At 47.2% G+C, this 20,886-nt stretch overlaps 1 protein-coding gene and 1 pseudogene across 3 annotated transcripts in view; one reads left to right on the top strand and one right to left on the bottom strand.

Annotated features, from left to right (window-relative positions):
• Positions 1-1,783: 1,783 nt before the first annotated feature.
• LOC119159453 (uncharacterized) overlaps positions 1,784-20,886 on the top strand; it is a 398,949-nt gene continuing 379,846 nt past the window's right edge. For all 3 annotated transcript variants that reach the window (XM_037412211.2, XM_037412212.2, XM_075865374.1), the window contains exon 1: positions 1,784-2,305. The gene's annotated coding sequence lies outside the window, so the exon portion shown is untranslated. The remainder of the gene's footprint in view (positions 2,306-20,886) is intronic.
• On the bottom strand, positions 16,455-17,595 carry LOC119165915 (bifunctional methylenetetrahydrofolate dehydrogenase/cyclohydrolase 2, mitochondrial-like; annotated as a pseudogene).

Below are 20,886 nucleotides of genomic sequence, written 5' to 3'. Positions count from 1 at the left end.
GGAGTACACCAACCTGACGCTTGGTTGTTCGTGGGTACTGATATGGATAAGGCTCTACAAAGGCCCCTGAGTGCACCTTCATCTACCACAGCCTTGGTGAAATAGTTGAGCACCCACTGGAGCAGTCGGCTGAGGCAGAAAATTTCTGCCGCCAGTTACCTACTGGTGAAATTGGAACAAGCACACTTCCTGCCTGGTGCTCGGCACAACGATGTACATTGTCGCTTGGGAGAAAGAACACCCCGTGCGAAATTGGTGTCATATGGGACCATCTACTTAGGTCAAGTAATAACCGCGGAGCCGAACCACGAGATTGAAGAAACTAGCAGAATAAGAATGGGGTGGAGCACATTTGGCAAGCACTCTCAAATCATGACATGTAGATTGCCACTATCTCTCAAGAGGAAGGTATATATAACAGATGCATCTTGCCGATACTTAGCTATGGAGCAGAAACCTGGAGACTTACAAAGAGGGCACAGCTTAAATTGAGGACGACGCAGCTAGCAATGGAAAGAAAAATGGTAGGTGTAACCTTAAAACACAAGAAGATAGCAGAGTGAATTAGGGAACAAACGGTGGTTAACGATATCATAGTTGAAATCAAGAAGAGGAAATGAACATGGGTCGGGCATGTAGCGCGTAGAAAGGATAACTTCTGGTCATTAAGGGTAACAGACTGGATTCCCAGGGAAGGCATGCGGGTTAGAGGGAGCCAGAAGGTTAGACGGGCAGATGAGATTAAGAAGTTTGCGGGTATAAATTGGCAGCAGCAAGCACAGGACCGAGTCGACTGGCGGAACATGGGAGAGGCCTTTGTGCTGCCGTTGGCGTAGTCAGGCTGAGGATGATTATGATGCTGATGATTATGGTGGGACCGCCATACCTTAAAATATGTAACTTACAAGTGTGGCAGCTTGGGCTAGTTGGTATGACTTTATTATAGTTATAGCGCGAGAATCGAACGACGACACAGAGACAAGAAGTGTACTTCGTGTTCTTCTTGTCTCTGTGTCGTCGTTCTGTTGTCGTGCTATAACTACCGTCATGTCTTAAAATATGGTCACACTCTTTTTCTCTTGTTGTTGCGTGGCAGGGAGTGGCGCAAGAGAGGATGACGTGTATAGCTCGCGAACAGGATGACGTCGCTGATCTGAAGGAGCAACGCAGCCCAATGCACCATTTTCGCTTCTTTTCATAGAAGTTCACCGCATCACAATGGCTTGATGCACATGTCAGCACTGCCTTTATATTTTAGGTGATGCAAAATTGTTGCTTTACGCGTAATAAACGTTTTGCTAAAGAACCTCTAAACTCTGTAGAAGTGTCTTCACACCCACCCTGCTTCTGCGACATTACATGTAACTGCAGCATCTCTCATAATCATATCTTGATTTTGTGATGTAAATCGCTTAGAAATATTATCACTGTTTCAATGTGTAACTCCTTTGGCACATGTATACCCTTATATGACGCGTTGGAAGTCCAAAGTACTGCCAAGTTTTTTCAGGGCTCCCTGCTTGGGATAATCTGAATAGTCGCATTTTGCGCAAACAAGTCAGCCACCTTTATTGGCACTACACCAGTCTTGCACGGCCTGCATAAACTTGCCGCAGCCCGAGCGCACGATTGTTAAAGCTGCGACCCGTTTGGCAGCATTGCGTGGCCCATTCAGCGAGGGAGAAGCGCGCCACTCGTCCCCCCCTCGGCGAGCTCTAGTAGGGCGGACCTGGAGCACTTCCGGCAAAGTGACGCAGTTCCGCTAGTTGTTCTCCGCTCCGCGTTCCCGCTACCCGTCCGTCGGCTCGGAACACGCGGACGCGGACGTTGGCTGGCGACCTTCGGACGGGGAGGCTCTCTGTCGAGTTGGCGTGCGTCGGTGGCTCGGGAGGCCCGCCACCTTCGAACGCTGCAGTGGCAGTTCGCATACCACGCCGACAACTTCACATTTCGCAGTCTTCCCGAGGCACTGCTTTCTCGTGGACGACTTTTCACCCCAGTGCGCGCAACGTTCGCGATTCTTTCAAGTTGTGTGTGTCGTGTTGTTTGTTACCCTGTCAAAGTGTTGGTCCGATGCCGTTCCCTGCTGCCCTATTCACGCAGTGAACGGTTTCCACGCTCCCCTTGCTTGAGCATTTCATCGAACGCCTTCTTTCCCCTTTTGGATTTCGCTGCTGCATCACCTGGACTTCTCTGCAAAAGTGCGTGCCAGAGCCGGTCTCTGTTAGTGCGAGTTTCCCATTGTCAGAACCGCTGAAAGTCTGCTTGCTTCGACTGGAACAGAAGAGGAACGAAGCATCACAAGGTGCGTACGCTCCCATTTAGAAGTGGCATGCACTGCACTAGCAGCCGACGGCAGTAACCTTCGAGCGCCTCCGCATTCATGCAAGATTAAGCTGGTATATGTTATGTCGATAGCTCGCTCTTGTGCGTAGAGGTTCTCGCTATCCTCCGATAGCGATTTGTGCAAGTCCAAGTGCGCGTTTTTGCCACGTCAGGTTTTTCCCCGATGCGATATGAATATTCTTGGCACGTTGATATTTCTACAAGCATGGACTGGAAGGTGTTATAATCTCCCAATTCGTGATTCGTTTAGCTGCTTCCGTAATTTCTTTTCAGGAATAATCGCCGATTCAGCGCATCCTCTGGCCACAAATCTAACCCAGACCGTAATCGACGTTCGGCTCTATGCTTGCTCTTCGATGCAATCCGATAGACCCAGTTGTTCTTGCGCTGGCAGACGGTGGCCTTCTAGGATTTTTTTCCCCCCTCTTTCGAGACATTTGCCTCAACAGCACGTGCCCACCGTGTTTTGGTCTCGGCCTGGTGGCTTTCCTCCTCGCTCCTAGATGTCGTCTCGTTGCGTAACAAAACTGGAAATGGTGGTCCGACTGCGCCGTCTGCTCCGTCCACAAAGCTACGACGTTATTGCAGGACGGGTTTCCTCCTTTCCGCCTGCAGCCCTATTCAAGCTGCAATTGAACGAGTTTCCTTTCCCCCGTTTCATTCTTTTAGCGCTCCCGGCGAACAGCTGTTATTCGCTTCGCGCTGCACGTCAGCGTGACATTTTTCTGTGCCTTTTTATTTTTCATCGTTTTTTTTTTGCAAATCACCGCGCGTTTTATGAGCGTCACATTGACGATACCTACCGTTTTGAAACGTATTGTCAGTATTTGTGTATGAAACATTTTGGTTGCGAATTGAGAAATAATGGTTATCTGATTTACCAGAGGTGCATCTAGCAGCGAGCTCGCCGGTCACTTGCTCCCAACCCATCGATCCATGAATATTTCCATAATTCGGCTGACAGATACTTAGCGTAGCTCGATGCACTTGGCCCCTTCCCGCAAAATGAATAAGTAAATAAAAATCTAAACATAATAACAACAATAATAAAATAAAGGTAAGAGTGGAAAGAAAAAAGCTTGTTAATCCACTGATAAGTACTGCGGAACAGTTGTTTTTTGACTTAATACTGCTCTGTGTTTTTTTTAGCAATGATGTGAATCGTATTCGCAGTTAGTCTGTCAAAAAGTAAGCCGCCACCACCCATGCTCAATAAATAATTTTTAACCATCTCACAGTGCTTACAAAAGCGATTTACGAACATAAACGTACCTTACAAATAGATATTCTGTGATATATATATATATATATATCCTAACACGTCAGCATGGGTGCCGTGTAATTAGTACGAATACGTATATCTTACAAAAGGCAGCCCCGTCGTAACGAACGGAGTCATTTCCATGCCTTCCGCATCTTTAGCTGCTCGTTAAATGGTCTGACCTACTTTTCGCATAGGCGTCCACCGTCTTTACGCGAATCCCTCCCCGGCGGCGTTAGTGGGAGCTACTTGAGTCTGCCAACTTACGGAATATAAATCTACACACATTAGGTTTAAATATTTGTTTGTGCGTTTCTTGCATGATCGGAACGGTAGCACACAGCACTACCTCGTTCAGTAACTCCCTATTAGTGTCTTCGCCCCTGTGATTATGTTTGTGCAAGCGTAGCCGGCATGACTTAACGCCGTGAACTCATGGATAGCAGTTGCTTTTCTTCTTGATAGTCCAACAGCATTTGGGATGGTACGCTTAGAATACCTTTGTTCACATCACTCATTTCGACACAGGTGTGCATATTTCTTTTTGCACTTCGGTAGGTGCAAGGCGACGGCAATAGTTGCTTGGGTGCAAAACAACTACGATATGTATATGAGGCACACCGTAGTTGTGAGTCAGGGTTAATTTTGACCACACTGTGTTATTTAAAACGTGCATCTATATCAAGAGCACGTGGGCCTTGTTTGCATTTCGTCTACACACACACACACACACACACACACACACACACACACACACACACACACACACACACACACACACACACACACACACACACATATATATATATATATATATATATATATATATATATATATATAAGAGAAAGAGGTGTATACCTAAGGGCTCGTTTTTTGTGTTTTGACACAATAATAATGGATCAGGCAAGTTATTTTTTCACCCACTTTTCTTTCTTTCTATTTACATTACATTGGTAATAATAACTTCCCCTATACATTCCTTGGCAGTATTGTCTGTTAGATCTTATATATCTAGCGCACGAACTGAATTCGTGCGCTTGAACTGACAGTTACACCATGCATATTCAACAAGGCCAACTTTCGATTCTGTTACAACTTAGCGGTTGGCTTAGTTCTTAGTTTTATTTCCAACGGTTTCGGTTTCGACCGGTGGACCGGACTTCGTCAGGGTTTATGAATAAGTGACAAACCCTGACGAAGACCGGTCCACCGGTCGAAATCATTGGAAATAAAACTAAGACAAGCGCTTCGATCGTTGGGTGTCTTCTATAAATATGCGGTCGCCACGGTCGGCAATTCAGCCTGCGACATCATCGAACTTATCAGCGCGTCACGTCCTCATCTAAGTGGCTTTATACACATAGGTGTGCGTGAGGAGGGGGCTAAATGCTTCTGCTAGTCACTTAAGGGGTTCGCAAAATCTGCCCTCATACATTGACTTGATAATTAGGGGGAAAGGTGCTGAGATAAGCCTTTGCCCCCCCCCCCCCTCACCGATCATGGGTAACCTTCCCCACTGCGATGGCTATATACGCAATGCATGTCTAACAAAGTCGAGGCATTACGCTTATAGTGAGTGAACGCTAGCTTGAAAAGTAATCTCGTACGTGTTCGTCTAGAGGGGCTGCCGAATCGCGAAACAAAACAGCTGCTCCTCTAACAGGCCCTACATTTCGACTTGTAAGCGTCTGTCACGCGGCCGGCAACCTCTCGATTCCCAGCACGCGGTGCTAACCATTACGCCACAAAGCGTACCTTGTTCGGAAAGCTAACTACAAGTCATTCATAAGCCCTCAGAGCTTGGAAACCTTAAGGCGTTTTCGTTATCAGTAGCGAGATGGCACGACGGACTTGCGTTGGGTGCGCTCTATAGGACGTCGCCTTCACGGAGCACCGCCCCCACGGAGCGTAGTCTCTCCTGCGCGTGCGCTTATCAGACTCGTATTGCGGGATAGGACGAAGGTGACTTCGCACGCTGCCACGGCCGCGTTTACGAAAGGAGCGTGCTGCTGACACGCGAAGCAAGAATAATTGTGACAGTTCGCGCTTGTCCTGTGTGTACGCGTGCGTCTTACTTTCTGTTTCAACAGCGCGCTCCAAGTGTCGAGCTGTGACAGTTGCTAGTCAGCTCTAATCCTGTGTATGCTAATTTCGTGCGTGCTCTGCTTGAGGTGTGCGCGGCAAGTTTCGAGCTGCTTGTCGTTCCTGGCGCGACTTTGCAATTTGTTGCTGTGTCTGAAACAATGCACAATAAACGCTCAACTACTTGGGTAAGCACACATTCCACTTCCGTGTTCTTGCGATTCTTATATAGGGGAATTATCCACGTTTATTTATAAGATGCGAGATTGGTGATATACTGAGGCAGAAAAGTACGTTAAATGTAGGATGATCCTACATTTAACGATCTTTTCTGCCTCAGTATCAGTACCTCACAAATCAATCTTTATATCAGTGCCGTGGGATATGCAATACAGCGGATACATTCAGAATTCAATACGTGGGTAACCTGAAGCATTGAAAACTGCTCGAGTAACTGATCGAGACATGGTGCATTCCGAATCAAAGATGATGGAGGCCGAAAGGTGATTACAGCAGTCGCGTATTGTTTTCGTCATACATTTAATCGAGCGACATTATGGCACACACGCACATATTCCGGCAAACGAAACATTTGTCATAGTTGCCCTCTACGATTAATTTTGAACCAAAGTGAAATATTAATTGGCCCAACAACAAGTCCACGTGCTCTTCGTGTGAACGACATGGAATACCGCTCGCTTGTACCACTTTGGTCTGTTGAAACTTTCAGTTGGTGATCGACTCCACTTTTGGTGAAACCGGAAGGGTAGAAGTGGTGAAACTTCCTACGAAGTACATTTGTCATATGAGCACGAGCGGGAAATGTACAGATTCCTTGGGGTACTCCTAATGTGTCCTTTATTCTCATTAGCCAACCGAGCCAAGCTTGGCTAACCTCCCTGCCTTTCTTCTCTATTTCTCTCTCTTGTTTTCATAGTAAACTTTAATTTGTCTGGACTGAATGAATACATGTACAGTTCTCGAAAAAAAAAAAACTGGGGATTCGCAAAGTGCTATAAATCGAATTGTCGATTTTCCGCGGCTAAGCGACTTCTCTGAAAATATTAATTCAATCGCACAACTCGGTTAATATAACTTAGCGCAAGGTGGCACGAAGCCGTGTATCTTGTCTTCTCCTTGTGCAAGAAGTGTGGTGCACGCACTTTCCTCGTGTTCTAAACGACACCGCGTGAAGACCCACTCGCTTTCCAAGCTTTCGGGACGAACAGAGCGTGTCGGCACCAACCAGGAACCGAGCGAGAGCAGTTTATTTTTTCATTAGCTTTTTTCTAAGCATTCCTGCTGCCATGGTGCTTGTCGCTATAAAAAAGGGGGAAAAAAATTGCCCGCAGCTTCCCTCGGGGGAACACTGAGGAGGATGCGGAGCATATAATTGGTTAACGGGGTGTTAAAGTGCGACTTACTTGGGTCGATGGCTAAATTGGTTAACGTGGTTGTGAAATGGGGTGTTAAATTGTGACTTACTTGGGTCGATGGCTAAATTGGTTAACGTGGTTGTAGGAGGGGGTGTTAAATGAGTGAACACGTACACACGTATGCGAAAGGACGGCGCTGGTCGAAAGGACGTCGATCATTGTGTTTGTGGATTCGTTGGAATTCATTTCACCGCGACCTTGGACGTCGACGCGCCGTACAAACCAACCGACGAGCGGCAACTGAGCGAGCGAGCGCCGACCTTGAGTATATATACAGCGCGACGGCGCATGCGCTGTCAGCTGTCGAATGTTCTCGAAGGAGAAGCGCGCGCGCGGCACAGATGGCGACGGCGCGACGGCGCATGCGCTGTCAGCTGTCGAATGTTCTCGAAGGAGAAGCGCGCGCGGCACAGATGGTGGGCGACGGTGCGACGGCGCATGCGCGCGCGTCAGCTGTCGAATGTTCGAGAAGCGGTGCGGACGGCGCGGACGGCGCACTACAAGGCGCGAGTATAAGATGCTTCCGCATCTAAAAAGAAGGACACATGCCAGGCAATAAGGTTGTCGGTCATGCGTTCTCGACCTCCGCTCCTAAAAGGCTCGTCGCACGCAACTTCTCCCGCTGAGGTGCGCAAGCGCTTCTCTCGCCCTCTCATTTTGGATCGAGAAGGTTTTCGCGAACACCTGTAGCTGCCGGCGGCCCTAGCCACGGCGTAACCATGGCCGTAGCAAAGGATCCCGCCGGGGACTGCAGCGAGAGGGGAGCGCGTGCACGGGGGGGCTACCTCTTATCGCGCTGTCCTCATCTCAGCCTGGTGTTGCCGGCAAGCACACTCTAGCTGAGAGCGGCTGTCGCTTGTCTACTCGTTTTTTTTTTTTTTTTGGCGCCTCGTTTAGGCCTCGGAAGTCTCAAATTCTGCTCATCGCCGATTGGGGGCGAAAGAATCGACAGCTAAAGCATAGCCACAGCGGCTCCTTACAAATCGGCCCTCGCGGGCGCCAAAAGATCCGCTGGGGACACCATAGTAAGCTTAAAACGTGAATTGAAGAGAGCCACCATTTTTGCAAAGAAGTGCTCTTTTCTATATAACTGAAGGATAACATTTGAATTCCGCTTGTGCATTGTTCTGAGCACTAAATTTGTTTAGCGATCGCGGTGCCATGTCAGTTCTACTATGGATTCTCTTATCGGTGACGGTGACGAAGCGGAAAACATGCGCTGCTGCGGTTCGACGGGGACAGCTACGTGCATATGCGCAGTTACTTTTCTTCTGGTGATTGGCATGGTCCCCGCCAATGTTACTAGATTCTCCTTTCAAGAAGAACCTAGTAACGTTGAATCTAGTGACGTTGGTGCCCGCGGTGTTCCGTTTTCTTCGGCATTACGTTTCCGGTTCCACGGCGATGTCAGGTAGGTTATTTTTCCCAATGCGCGCATATTTGTTACTTTTTGTCGGTGATTTCACTCTCAGGCCTGGTTATCGCTGCCAGCGTTGTGTATCTGTGCGCTACGTTCATTTGCGCTGATTCTGCACGTGTTCGAATGCTTGCGCTTCTCTCGATTTTCGCTCCGCCGTGATTTCCTTTCGAAAATCCCAACCTCACAGGGTCCTGAGCTTGACCGAACTATGCCGTAATGCAATAAAAAGTTTGGATGTTAAGCCGTGCTCGGCGAAAGCAGGAGCGGCAATTCGAAGCTGTTGCTCAAGCACGTCATGCTGATTTTCACGACTGTTTTGTAATGATAGTTTTTACTAACGAGATTTTGCCTCTGAAAATGAAGGCGTGCCGTTTGCGAACATGCGATAATGCTTCAAACACGTCAGTTTTTTTTTGCATTGAAACACGATTGTTAGTTTTCTGTCAATCAATATTTTCCACTGTACTCACTCGTGAATTGTTTTTGCTGTTGCCAGCTCGCAATGAATGCCTTTCGGTTTCATGTAAACTTTGTACACACTGTGTTCGGAAGGACACTTTGGCGTGCTGCTGGGCGTATCGACGCGCTAATAGAACAAGTGGGAGAAAGATAACCAGACACATGTAGGCCTGCACGAGTTCCGGTCTGTTCGTTCAATTCTGTATGAAAAAGAATAGCCATAGCATGAGCAATCAGCCGAGGCAACCGCATAGGTGCATACGCACCCGATACGGAATAAAAAAGCCGGCAATTTTTTCCTACCTAAAAAACAAACAAACAAAAACTAATGTTTTTTTTTTTGCTTCCTGTTAACTTAGCGCCATCTCTAAATTGCCCTCGGCAGTTCCATGCGCCACCGCTGCTCATCTTGCGTACTTTTGTCAAGGCTACAGGTTCCCTTCTCTAAATTGGTTCTTTATTCTATGCCTCGCTCACTGGTGAAACTGGCTGAGCAGAATCGTCGTGAGGACCCAGCTTAACGTGTCAGCATCCCCCCTCTCTTTAACACAGCAATACCGGGCACAGGAGAAGAGTTCCATTGGTCGACGGGGAGGCTCTTCTCTAGTGGTCTTCTTCGGTGTAGCCCGCGTGCTTCTTCAGCGTTTTGCAAAGCTTCGTTGGGCAGAGGAGAACCGTGGCAATGAAAGGGTAGGGTCCTAAAGAGAAAGTTGCAGGTGCCGGTTGTACAGGGGGGGGGGGGGGGTCAAAAGTTTCCAAGCCATGCTCCCATATGAATGCATGGGATAGGGGCCTGAAAACGTTTTGGCCCGGCTGTAGCACTTCTGACGCGCTAAACGACTGAATTTGCGGCAGTGTAAGCTGATGACATTCTTCACGCTGCTACCGAAAAAAGAAGTCGGATTGTGTAACGTTTGGAGTGAACCTCTTTTACGAAGTTCATCGCTTTCTGGCGAAGTTTGTAGTGCATAATATGGAGCTTGTGTGAGATACGATTATTTTTGTTGTGAATTGTCTGTTACTCTTTTCTTATGCTCTCACAAATTGTGCAGATTGGTCGCCACATAGCGCTGCCTGACTTCTTGAGGGCATCGCGACCCTGGGAGGAATACTAGGAATAGCATAGTTTAAAAAGAGAAACAAGTGGAACTGCCTTGTAGCTAAGAGCAAGTTACCAATAAGATTGCTTTCTCGAAACATTTCAGTTGGAGTTTGTGCGCTCATTGCAGGATTAATATTTGTTAATGGTATACTTGCGCTGCACAGGAATAATGAAACAGACGTAGACAAGCACATACTTACAGTGATGCGATAGATGTGCCAAACAGCGCCAAGACTGTAAACCTGCTACATTTCTTAAGTTCTGCGCCAAAACTGCGCCTAATTACAATATGCTACCGAAACAATGGGCGCATCTCATCGCCGGCGACAATGCGCGGTTAGGGGTGGCCTTTGACCTTTTAGTGTTGCCACGTGGGTGGAAAATCAGTGTCCGGCCGGGGGGAGGGAGATACGGCTGAACGGTGGTTGATGTGGAGGCGCAGACAATTGTCCCCAGGCTGGTGTAAATTAGCGTGGCCCCCCGAGAATGCACCTTGGACGGAATGGCTTGCCGCGAGCCGCTGTTCGAGGTTTCGAGCTAATCGTGTTTGGTAGGTGGGTGGAAGACAGCCGTGCGAAACAGGTGAAAGCTAGAAGGGCAGTGAACTAGCGAACCAGATTAAAACTTATTTGTAACTCATTATCAAAGGTCAACTCAGACTTAGCACAAATATTCAGCTGAGGTGCGGTTGCGTATCGTGCGAAATGGCAAAAATTGTTTTTTTTTTCAATATCAAGTTTTCACTTTTAGGAACACTTTTACTAACTGATTCCAAAATATTTACTCTGAAAACAGCGCACAAGTGCTTCGGAAAATTTGTTTCACCCTCCTAGGTAGCGAAAATATTCCTGGGAATCGCGAAAAAAAACTGTGATTTTCAAAAAACTATTGCTTCGCGATGGCGTGGCCAGAAGCCTACTTTTTGGGCTCATCAGAAAGAGTATTTCTTAGTGTTCGAATTTCCCGCTTCATCTGGCTCCTCCCTTTAAAAACAAGCGGGCAAAAAGCGAATGCTTGAAGGTCGTTTTGAGGCCCCTCTTTGACTGTGGCCGCCGTGTTGCCCCAGCTCGTCTCGCCATTGGCCCGATACTCGCTCCGGGAGATTGTCATCTGCTGTTTGTGCGTCGCGAGGACATGGCTGTCGAAAATCGCTACTTAGTGACGTGTTCACGGCTCGACGATCACTTAGGATATAATTATGCTTCAGTTAGGAACTGTATATGGATGCTTGATCAGATTGCTACGAGCGCGGCGCGTCACCTCAATCGTATTTAGGCCTAACTCCGCCGACGGCGAGACGAACGTTGCGGGCGAGATCGACGCGCTAGCGCACTCCCGAAAACGTCCTGCTTCTTCGCATTCAACGAAGCAGATCACTCGCTAGCTTCTCGGAACCGCGGACGGGCATATTACGAATCGGCAGCGTACCCCACAGTCAAGCTTGTCACCCCCCCCCCCCAATCCACTGCCAAGATTGCACGGAACAGCGGCTGGCAGTTTCGCGCGTCCCAATTCAAAAATGCAATACCAAGCGCAGTGCGCGCCGATTTCTTTGTCATCGTAGCTACACATTTCGCGCACCGAACGCCGCCGTTAAGTGCATTACGCACTTCGCAGTCATAATAAGCTTCAATTTCGTGATGCAATTTGCACGTGCTTGGAGCCGTGCTTGGTATCGTTGCGAGCGTCTGTGAATGTTCTGACACAATGAAAGCCTCGTATATTGGCGTTTCCGCGACCCCTAAAAACTGAAGCTTTTCCCTCACACCACGCACTGGATCGAGATTCGAGCGCATCAGTAGTGCCAGTGCTTAGATGGGGAAGGAAAAACATAACCCTCTGCAGGCCTAGACAAGATGACAGGCAACCAACTACACAACAACGTTTTTGCAAATAAAAAGAAATGAATCAGTGTTGCTAGTCTTCAATAAAAAATTCCAAAGTGATTTATTTGTTCTTCAATAATAACTGCTCTCCTACATTATTTCGGCGGCCAGAATGCTGCACCGATTCGTAGTTGGTTGCATCCCTTATTAAAAAATGCGTGGGAAGGTTTAAACTAGTTTGGGTCAGTATTATGTGACGTCATACAAACATATCCGAACATCCATTATTGCACAGAACTTTTTAATTCAATTAATTCAAAAGCGTTCCTCCTTAGTTCGCTGCATGCTGTGCTTCACACCGTCAGTGTCCCACTTGGAAAAAGATGTTTTTCCCGCTCCAGAATGCATTTTGGCTGCCATAAAATCATATTTTGCTGCTCTAAAATGACTTCTTGCTGTTCCAAAAATATGCTCCAAAACAGCTCAAGTCAATCACATCACTGGTACTATCAGCTAAAGGTTTTAGTATTGGCGCCTTATATTTATACATGGACATAGCTGGAAATGAAAGCGTGGAAAGCATGAGATAAGCAAGTTGCCGCCTTACAACCTGATAGTCTATCAACGCATAACTACCTCAAGAAAGAACGAACTGCAGATATCTTGACAGCGCTCGAAATGAGCTGGAAAACAAAGTCATTCGATCATTCCTGGGCCGACTATGCCGCGCTTTTGCCTTGTAAACCCGTCTGCACACAAGCGCTGCTTCATTCGGCGAATATCAGTGATGAAAGAGCGTCCTACTGTTCTTACTGTCCGACTCAGGATTTTTTTTTATTTTTCTTCGTAATATTATATGGTATTTATCGTTTGAAGAGAACAAAACATTGTTCTCGCTCTTTTCGTCTCGAGTGAACGCATTATTACAGCAAGCCCGCCGAAAACGCTGTTTGATCAGTGCTAAACCCGTGCAGATTTTCGTTGAGCGAAGGCTTTGCGAAAGAATGGTGATCACCCTTTGCCTGCGCCTCCCCATCTGCGCAACGTTTTGCGGCGCAGATGCGCCAGCTTCTGAAGGACAGCAACACATCTTTCTTTCTTTCTTTCTTTCTTTCTTTCTTTCTTTCTTTCTTTCTTTCTTTCTTTCTTTCTTTCTTTCTTTCTTTCTTTCTTTCTTTGTCTTTGCTGCTTGCTTAGTTTTCTTCACTAAGCTTGGAAGACCCTTTGTAGTCCGTTTCACTTTTTTATGTAAAGCGCCCACGTTTCGCGATAGCGCTTCGCCTTGCTTGTGTTGTCTGCGCAAAAAGAGAAAGAAAGAAAGTAGAAATGAAAGTTTCATAACGAACCTGTAAGGAGACCTCTTCTCCGCCAGTTCATAAACATGACGTCAGAGGTTCGCCTGGGAAAGCATAATCCGTATACTTGTAAGAAATTTCTTTTTTTTTTCAACATCTATCGTGGCGTGCTTCGCGTGTCGGTGTATATACTGGGTGCGTTTACGTATTAGCCCTTTCGGATTAGAACACGAGCTTTCCTTCCTTGCCTCGCAACGCGTTTTTTACTGAATGTAATCATGTGGGGCGTGCCGGGCAATATGGATTTTCAACGTGGATGGCGTCTTCCACGAATCTTGCCGTGCAGATATTTCGAAAGCTGCCTAATGTATACGTAATGTATGTATTTTATCTTTATTCTATCAGTTCAATGGTGCTCGAGCAGTTTGCTGTTGCAAATAAATCGTATCTGTCTGTTTGTCCCCTCATTTACGTGTTTAAAGGTAACAGAGCGTACGCACATGGCGATACACACATTACTCTTTGCAGAAGGTTTAGTATTTTCATTCGCGATACACGGGTGATTCAGTCGTGCGTGCTTATAGGATAACGCTAGAATGCAGCAAAAAATAAAACAAAATTCTTTACCTTTTGCCTGTTGCTTTCTATCGTACTTTTTTGATGTGTAAGTTGCTGAAGCTAACAGAAGAAAATTGAAATCTTGATGCTCAAACTGCCCCGTTGTCTGGAATTGTTAAAAACATGCACAGAAAGGTCACTTCATGTGTTACATGCATCATCCGCGTGCTTTCTCATGTTTCAGCGTCGCCGTTTCAACCATTTCAAGCGAGCTTTATTGCGTACAGTGCAAACTAGACTGTGGCTCTTTTTTGCACTTTAATTTTCCGAGTAACACGCCGCTGACAAGTTGTCAAACCAAGATACGTTTTTCAAACTGTGCAAGCATATGTGATTGCTTCTCCTGCAGAAAGACCAACTGAAGATGCTTTATTTGAGAAGTTGAGTCGTAGCGAAAATTTTGCTGATGTGCAGAACTCAAACAGCACGTCAAAAGGAAAGGAAGAGATACAAGGAAGAAGGCAGGTAGCTGTTTTTTGTTGTTGTTAGTGATGATAAACTTACACGGAAAAACAACAAATGCGTATATGCGTATACAAAACCAGGAACCGAGTTGAAGATAGGAGAACAGAGAGTGGGCTTCGTTTGTATTGTAACGTCAACTCTATCTCGACGACCATCTCACTTCGCAAACTCGTCTCGTCCTCTGTTTATTTTTTAAAGGGGCCCTACAACACTTGTTGAACATGGTCAGAAAACGCTGCCGATCGGTAGTAGAGGATCCTGACAACAGACGAGTCAAAACTTATAGCGCAGCACGCGGCCTGGAATTCGCATTAAATGATCAAAGTCAGCTGAAAATTGCTTTCTCGATCTTCTCTAGAGAAATGACGGGATACGCTCAAACATCACGCGTAAAAGGCCATCTATCAGTCATTGACCGATTTCAACATGGCGCGCTCGGTAGTTACAGGGATCGCCGTGGGGGACTGCGACTTGTGCACGCGTGCGCGCGCGATCACACGCAAAAAGCCTCGTATTTAAAAAAAAGAAAAAAAAAGTGCCTAAGGCCATGAGGCGCGCGCGACTTATTTTCTTTGCCCCTGCCATTCTTCCCTCGTTAGCCTCCAGCGCTTTCGCTGGGACGAGAGAAAAGAGAACGCGATCGAAGCGTGCGACAAATCTTTGTAATTGCGCTCGTACTGGACGGATTCTTAAAATTTTGCGATGTTGAATTCGTAAGACAATAAGATCTTTTATTGAATTCATTCCATGGTTACTTGACAACTTGTTCCAGGGCCCCTTTGAATCGTTTTCTTCCCGAACGAGGCACTTTGGATATATATGTACTGTTTGAATATTGCGTCAGAACGTTTCTGGTAGCAGCGTTTACTATGTAGCTTTTCGAACGTGCGTTTCGTTTTGGTGTTCGAATTATGCGTGCCTTATCACTTTATAGCTAGATTTATAGCCATCATTTCGTGAGGCTGCACGATCCTATCTTCAGTTTGCGGCATCATTGCATATTTGTCTTCCATGTCGGCAGCTGTTAGCGTCGACGAAAGGGACTGATAACTTAATGGAGGGAGTCAGCAAGATAAAAAAAGGAGGGTGGGGAGGGCCTTTCTATAATAAACGTGCCGCTCTTTGGAAGGCACGGAGGGCTGCAGACGAGAAAGCAGCGGGTGGATCCGCTCAGGCGATATTCGCTTATGGTTGTTTACTTGATCCCTTTCCTTTGAATCGCTGTATACCTATTGGCCGAATATATGTTCGCGCTGTATGTAGGAACCGCACGTTGCCGTAGCGGTCGTTTATAGAATAGCACCTAATGCGTATAGGTAATACCTGCGCACACATTCATATGAGATACACGGGTAGCACGCAGTTTTCATCTAACTAACCGTGCAATGTGGCCGAAGTGCGGATTCGGGCCGCTTACTGGCCAGACGCGGAAATATTCCACGGTCAGGGATGATTCTAATCCTCCTTCTGCCGGACTACGGCCGCCTAAATCGGCGTGCGCGGTGGGTCGACGTCTCGCCTACAACACCGACGAAGCGCGAGTCAGGGAAGCTGAACGCAAGCGTCGGCAGCGGAGGACCAACGACACCGACGAGCCAGCGCGAGTGAAGAACGCCGATCGCTTCCGTGTGCAACGCTGCTGCTTCGCATCCCATCAGTGTTCCCTTTGGGAAGATGGTGTGAATTTTATTGTGGCACTCTTTTCTTTGATAGTTACCTTTTGAGTCATCTTTCATGGCGTTATTCTGATTTCTAGTGTCTAGTTCTTGGTAGTGTACCTTTGTATATCCGTTAGCTGCAGTCGCGAAGACCACATGATTGGAGCATGCTGTAGGGCTGGCGGATTTCCGTTCGTGAAAACGCGTTCCAGGGTGTACAACCAGATTTATGGGTTCTGCCCTTGTTCTCGCATCGATATGCATGCTCACGCGCACCTACCAAAACAGATTCTCGCCAGTTTTTACGAACAGGTTAGCGATAACAAGAGCCAGCCACTCGCAATGCAGTTAAAGCGCGATAGCGTTCAAGAGCTCAATTCGCAAAAATTCCGGTGTCAGCGTCGTTGGGTGTGAGGGAAAAATCGTCTTATGATGACCGAAAGATCGAGAACGATGCAAATAAAAGAATTGAATGATAAAAACCCTTCAGCAGAGTGGGGACCGAACCAGAGTTGTATTGCGAATAAGTGAGAATTGAACTCGGGTCATTTGTGTGGCTAGTGGCTTTCTACCACTAGACCACGCCTCTGTTTGTTTTTTGGTCAACTGATAATTTATTGCTCCAGAATAAGCAAGGAAGTTATTCCTCATCAACATCGTAACAGTTATTGGACCAATAGTTTATCGCTGTAGAGTAAGCAAGGAAGGTATTCTTCATCAACATTGAAATAGTTATCGGACCAAACCACCATGGACTGGGGTAATGTAGCTGGCTTTCCTTGACACAACAACAAAGTCTACATTTCCAACGAGCCTTGTCTTGCCTGAGGCTTCACCCAATACCTTTCCAATGCCGACATCAATCACGCATGCTCCATCCTTGATCATACGAGCCGTGATAAGGCCTGGCACAACAGTGGCTGTGATCACACTGTCAGCCATCTGGGCCAATGCTTTCAGGCCAGATGGACGGGAACGGCTATGGCAGGGGGAGACCGTTGCATTGCCATAGTCTCTTGATGAGCCAAGCATGATGGAAAGTGGTAGATAGACTATTGTTGTAACACCCACATGCTTGCCATAAGTGCTCATGCCAATGCGTGGATGTATCTCAGCTACAGCCAGTTGAGTACAAAAAGCAAAAGAAGCCAAGTTTAGGCACAGTCGCCCCATTCGAACAGCATGGAAACCATCCACATCCTTGGATTGCAGTACTGCATTGCATGATACTTTCTTTGATGTGAAATGGAAGCGGTAGTTCGAATGCCGCCTACACTGTCAGAATTATTTAGTCTCTGGGCAATACCAAGCAGTAATGCTTGTGTAGTTGAAGAATGGAAATGTATGCAGTCAGCTCCTACTGTTGTTCTTTTTGCTGCTTGGATCTTGTTCTTCTCACAGACTGAACTTCCTTCGTTGTTGCCAACCAAGTCAAACGAGGCTTCCGACCACCTCTAGAAATTGTTTTATGGATCGACACTCGAATTTCGCCTTCGATTTCACGAGCGATGCCGTAGATGACCTCGGCTGTTCTGGATGCGCGTAAGTCAAGCGGTGTCGCCGTGTGTGCTGATCCAGAGCAGTTGCGAGGAATTCGCATAGAGCGCAGTGCCTTAAGTGAATGCATATTTAATATTAAATGGAATATTTTACGTAGTAACAGCACTAAGTCCGCTAAATTAGTGAAAATACTCGTTTCCCGCCGTGAATGGCCATATTAAAAGCGTCCTTTTTAAAGCTTGCCTCACGGCCACACCTCTGCTTGTGAAAACAGTGAAAATAACTTCCTCAACTTAGAAATGCAGTGAAACTAGCTTGCTTTCATGCTTCACAAACACACGCGTCCTGTGTACATGGTTCACATAGCAACATGAAGTATTGCAGTAAAATGCGTGGTAGAAGCGTCCATTGCCAACAGGCGTCAGAATATGTGATATTATTGTGACTCTGTGGTTGCAAATCGGTAACCCTCTACGAAAGTCACGCTACTGCGCCTATTCCTTTAGGCCACGTAGTGGGTGCACAGCAAATTGGAAAAGGTTTCATGCACTAAGTGTTTGAAACACGCACTAGGAACAGGATGTCGCGATTGCGTTCAACTCCTAAAGGCGAAGCTTTAGGGTCCCCTAATTTTTTATCAAACTGGAAACAATTTTCAATGCTGTCCTGGCTTCTATAGGAAGCCGCACGCTACGAAATGGAAATGAAATGCGGTGGCGGAAGAGTATAAATACAGGAAAACTCTCGGCGGCGTCTCGGAGCGACAGGTTCCTGCTCTCCAACCGCGTGTGCCTCGAATATTGAATAGGCATCCGCGTGTGTGGCGATGAGACCGCAGGCGCTTCTTGCTTTGCTTCTCTTGTTGTCTGTTGGTGAGAGCACGTACGCGTGTTTCCAGCGTTGAAGTAGCGTGCCTCCGTGCTTCATTCGTCCTCCCCGCGGATCTGCCTCGGCGCGCCTCGCATTCCAAGCTCATTTGCGACGCGGAATCGCCGCGCGAAGACGTGGCTTGGCTTCTCGCCCGTTCTTCGTCGCCGTAATAGAATACGCCTCGCGTGAGGAATGTGTACACACGCGCGCGGCTGCAATGCGCTACGGGCGGGCATTTCTCGCCCTCCAACGACGGACTCTTGTGTTTCACGGCCCTCTGAGGTCGAGGCGACAGGAAGAGTGGTTTTGACAGGAAGAGTTCTGGAAGTGGCTGGAGATAAAAAAAAATGTAGACAGTTTTTTTTAAGGCGTTCTTCGCACGTTTGTTATGCACGCGTCGGCCCCGCAAATTTTCGTTCGATTTTCTCTTCGCATTGTTTTGTTTCGTTGTGTGGCATTCAGCAGCTGTCGCTGGCAGGCGTCATCCTGTTTTCGTAGGTGCGTGGACATCCCCTATGAATGCGCTAATATCTACACCGTATGTATTAAATTCCCTAGTGAGCGGCGCGCCGAGTGACGCTTCCCTTCTCGTGTGCCAGCGAACAATACGTGTATGTGTGTTGACAGAAAAAACACGTGTGATTGACTATATTTTCTTCGTTTCTTCTTTATTCATTTTAGCAAAACTTCCTCTGGCGGAGTTCATATATTTTTCTCTTTCTTTTTTTATATCTCGTTTGCTGTAATGATTGCCCCGCTGCAATCAGTATGCAGCGGCATACAGCTTCTCTAAATGCTCATACTGATTTCTTGTGTTTCGACGCATTGTTTTGTCGAGGATCTCAAGACCTTATGGGATCGCAGGAGGTGTGCGAGTAATTCATTCATTCTTTCTTTCTTTCTTTCTTTCTTTCTTTCTTTCTTTCTTTCTTTCTTTCTTTCTTTCTTTCTTTCTTTCTTTCTTTCTTTCTTTCTCACTAAAATGTGCTTGAGAGATTACACATTTTCTTCGGTACGAAAAGCGGCCTGCCTTCTTTTCCGCTTCTTCACCGACTGAAAGCCTTTCAGTTGCGGTTCACTTCAGCTCACTTGATTCCCCACAGCGCACCGAGCCACACCCTCTCCGAATACAATTTGACGTCGCCCAAAAAGCGTGATTCAACCAGCCATGATGAATCCCCGTAGAGACGGACGCAGCCAAACCTACACGTGAGCCAGTTTAGAATGATTTCCAACTCTCTGGGCAGCATCAGCAGTATACGTATATCGGCCGCTACTCCGGTCTGCCCCCACCTCGTATTTTTGTTGTTCTTTTTTTCGCTATAAAGAGGCTATCACCACCACCACCGGGCCATGGGAAAAAAAAATGAAGGAAGGAAGGGCCACGCGCTGGTTTTCTATTACACGTCTCTCTCAGCGGGCATCATTCCATCGCGCTTTTTGGTACAATGTAGTTTCTCTTAGCAGGAGTTTCTCTTAACAGGAAAGGCTGAAAGCGAAGTAAGCGTAAAGGTACAGAATGAGAAAGCTAGATTGGATGCGCGCATGCAGGGACCGTAGATATAGGTGGAGCCTCAGTCGAAAAATACAAAAGAAGGAAACGTTGCCGACTTCGCGCAGTGTGAAACAACTGAAATGGACTCGCGAGGAAATCGCGGGATGCGGTCCGCACGCACGGTTCGAGGTGGAGACGAGAAAGCTTTTCGGCTGCAGTGCCGGTAATGGGCGGCGTTATAAGACGTGCCGCGGGAAGAACAACTTCGGTGCGGAAAAAGAGAATGCGTGGGGAGCGATGGTCTTTTTTTTACAGACACCGCGGCTCTTTTATCGTGCAGTTGTGCCCGGCGCCCTAGGGATACAACCGCGCGCGGACTTCAATGCGGAATCAGCTTTTTCACTCGTCGCTGCTCGTGTAACCGTTTGCGCTTTTTCCCCTCATCGCCGCGAAGTTGAAAATTCCATGTTATTGTCAACGGCCTTTTTTTTTTCTTTTTCCATTGTAGATGATTTCTGCACTACTGTGTGTGTGAGCGGCGTACCTCGCGCCTGTGCGCCGACCTTCGATTTCAACGCTTTCTTTCCTCTTCTGCTTCTTAAGGTGATTATTAGTACTTCGTTCGCCGGGTGGCGGTTTCGGAACTGTTAGGAAAATTTCGTACTCAGACACGTGCGAGCGGCTGCTCCGAAAGTTGGATTGCGGTGCTTCTATATCCCCTCCCGCTGGAAATGAGATTAAAAAAAAAAGGAGTCTTTCGTCGGTAGAGACCCGCGGAGCGGGTGCGGCCAAAACGAAATCGAGAATGTATTATAGCCGTTTTGAAGAGGGCACGGTATACTGTGACCTCCATTATGTTCTCGCCCCATTCAGCTTTCACTGTTCTTTTTCTCGCCGTTCTTTGCCTCGGCTCGCAAAAACCCAGCTCCCCTGTCGTAGCACCGCGGGTGCGTTGCGGTTCCGAATAAAGGTGCACCTGATTTCATTACCCGTACGCTTTGCCTGGCAGCACGGAATATGAGCTATCAACGCGCGAGCTCCGTTCTCCGATGG

Source organism: Rhipicephalus microplus, chromosome 1 (assembly GCF_043290135.1).
Source record: "Rhipicephalus microplus isolate Deutch F79 chromosome 1, USDA_Rmic, whole genome shotgun sequence".
NCBI classification, from domain to species: Eukaryota; Metazoa; Arthropoda; class Arachnida; order Ixodida; family Ixodidae; genus Rhipicephalus; species Rhipicephalus microplus.
This window is presented reverse-complemented; position numbering and strand designations above follow the sequence as displayed.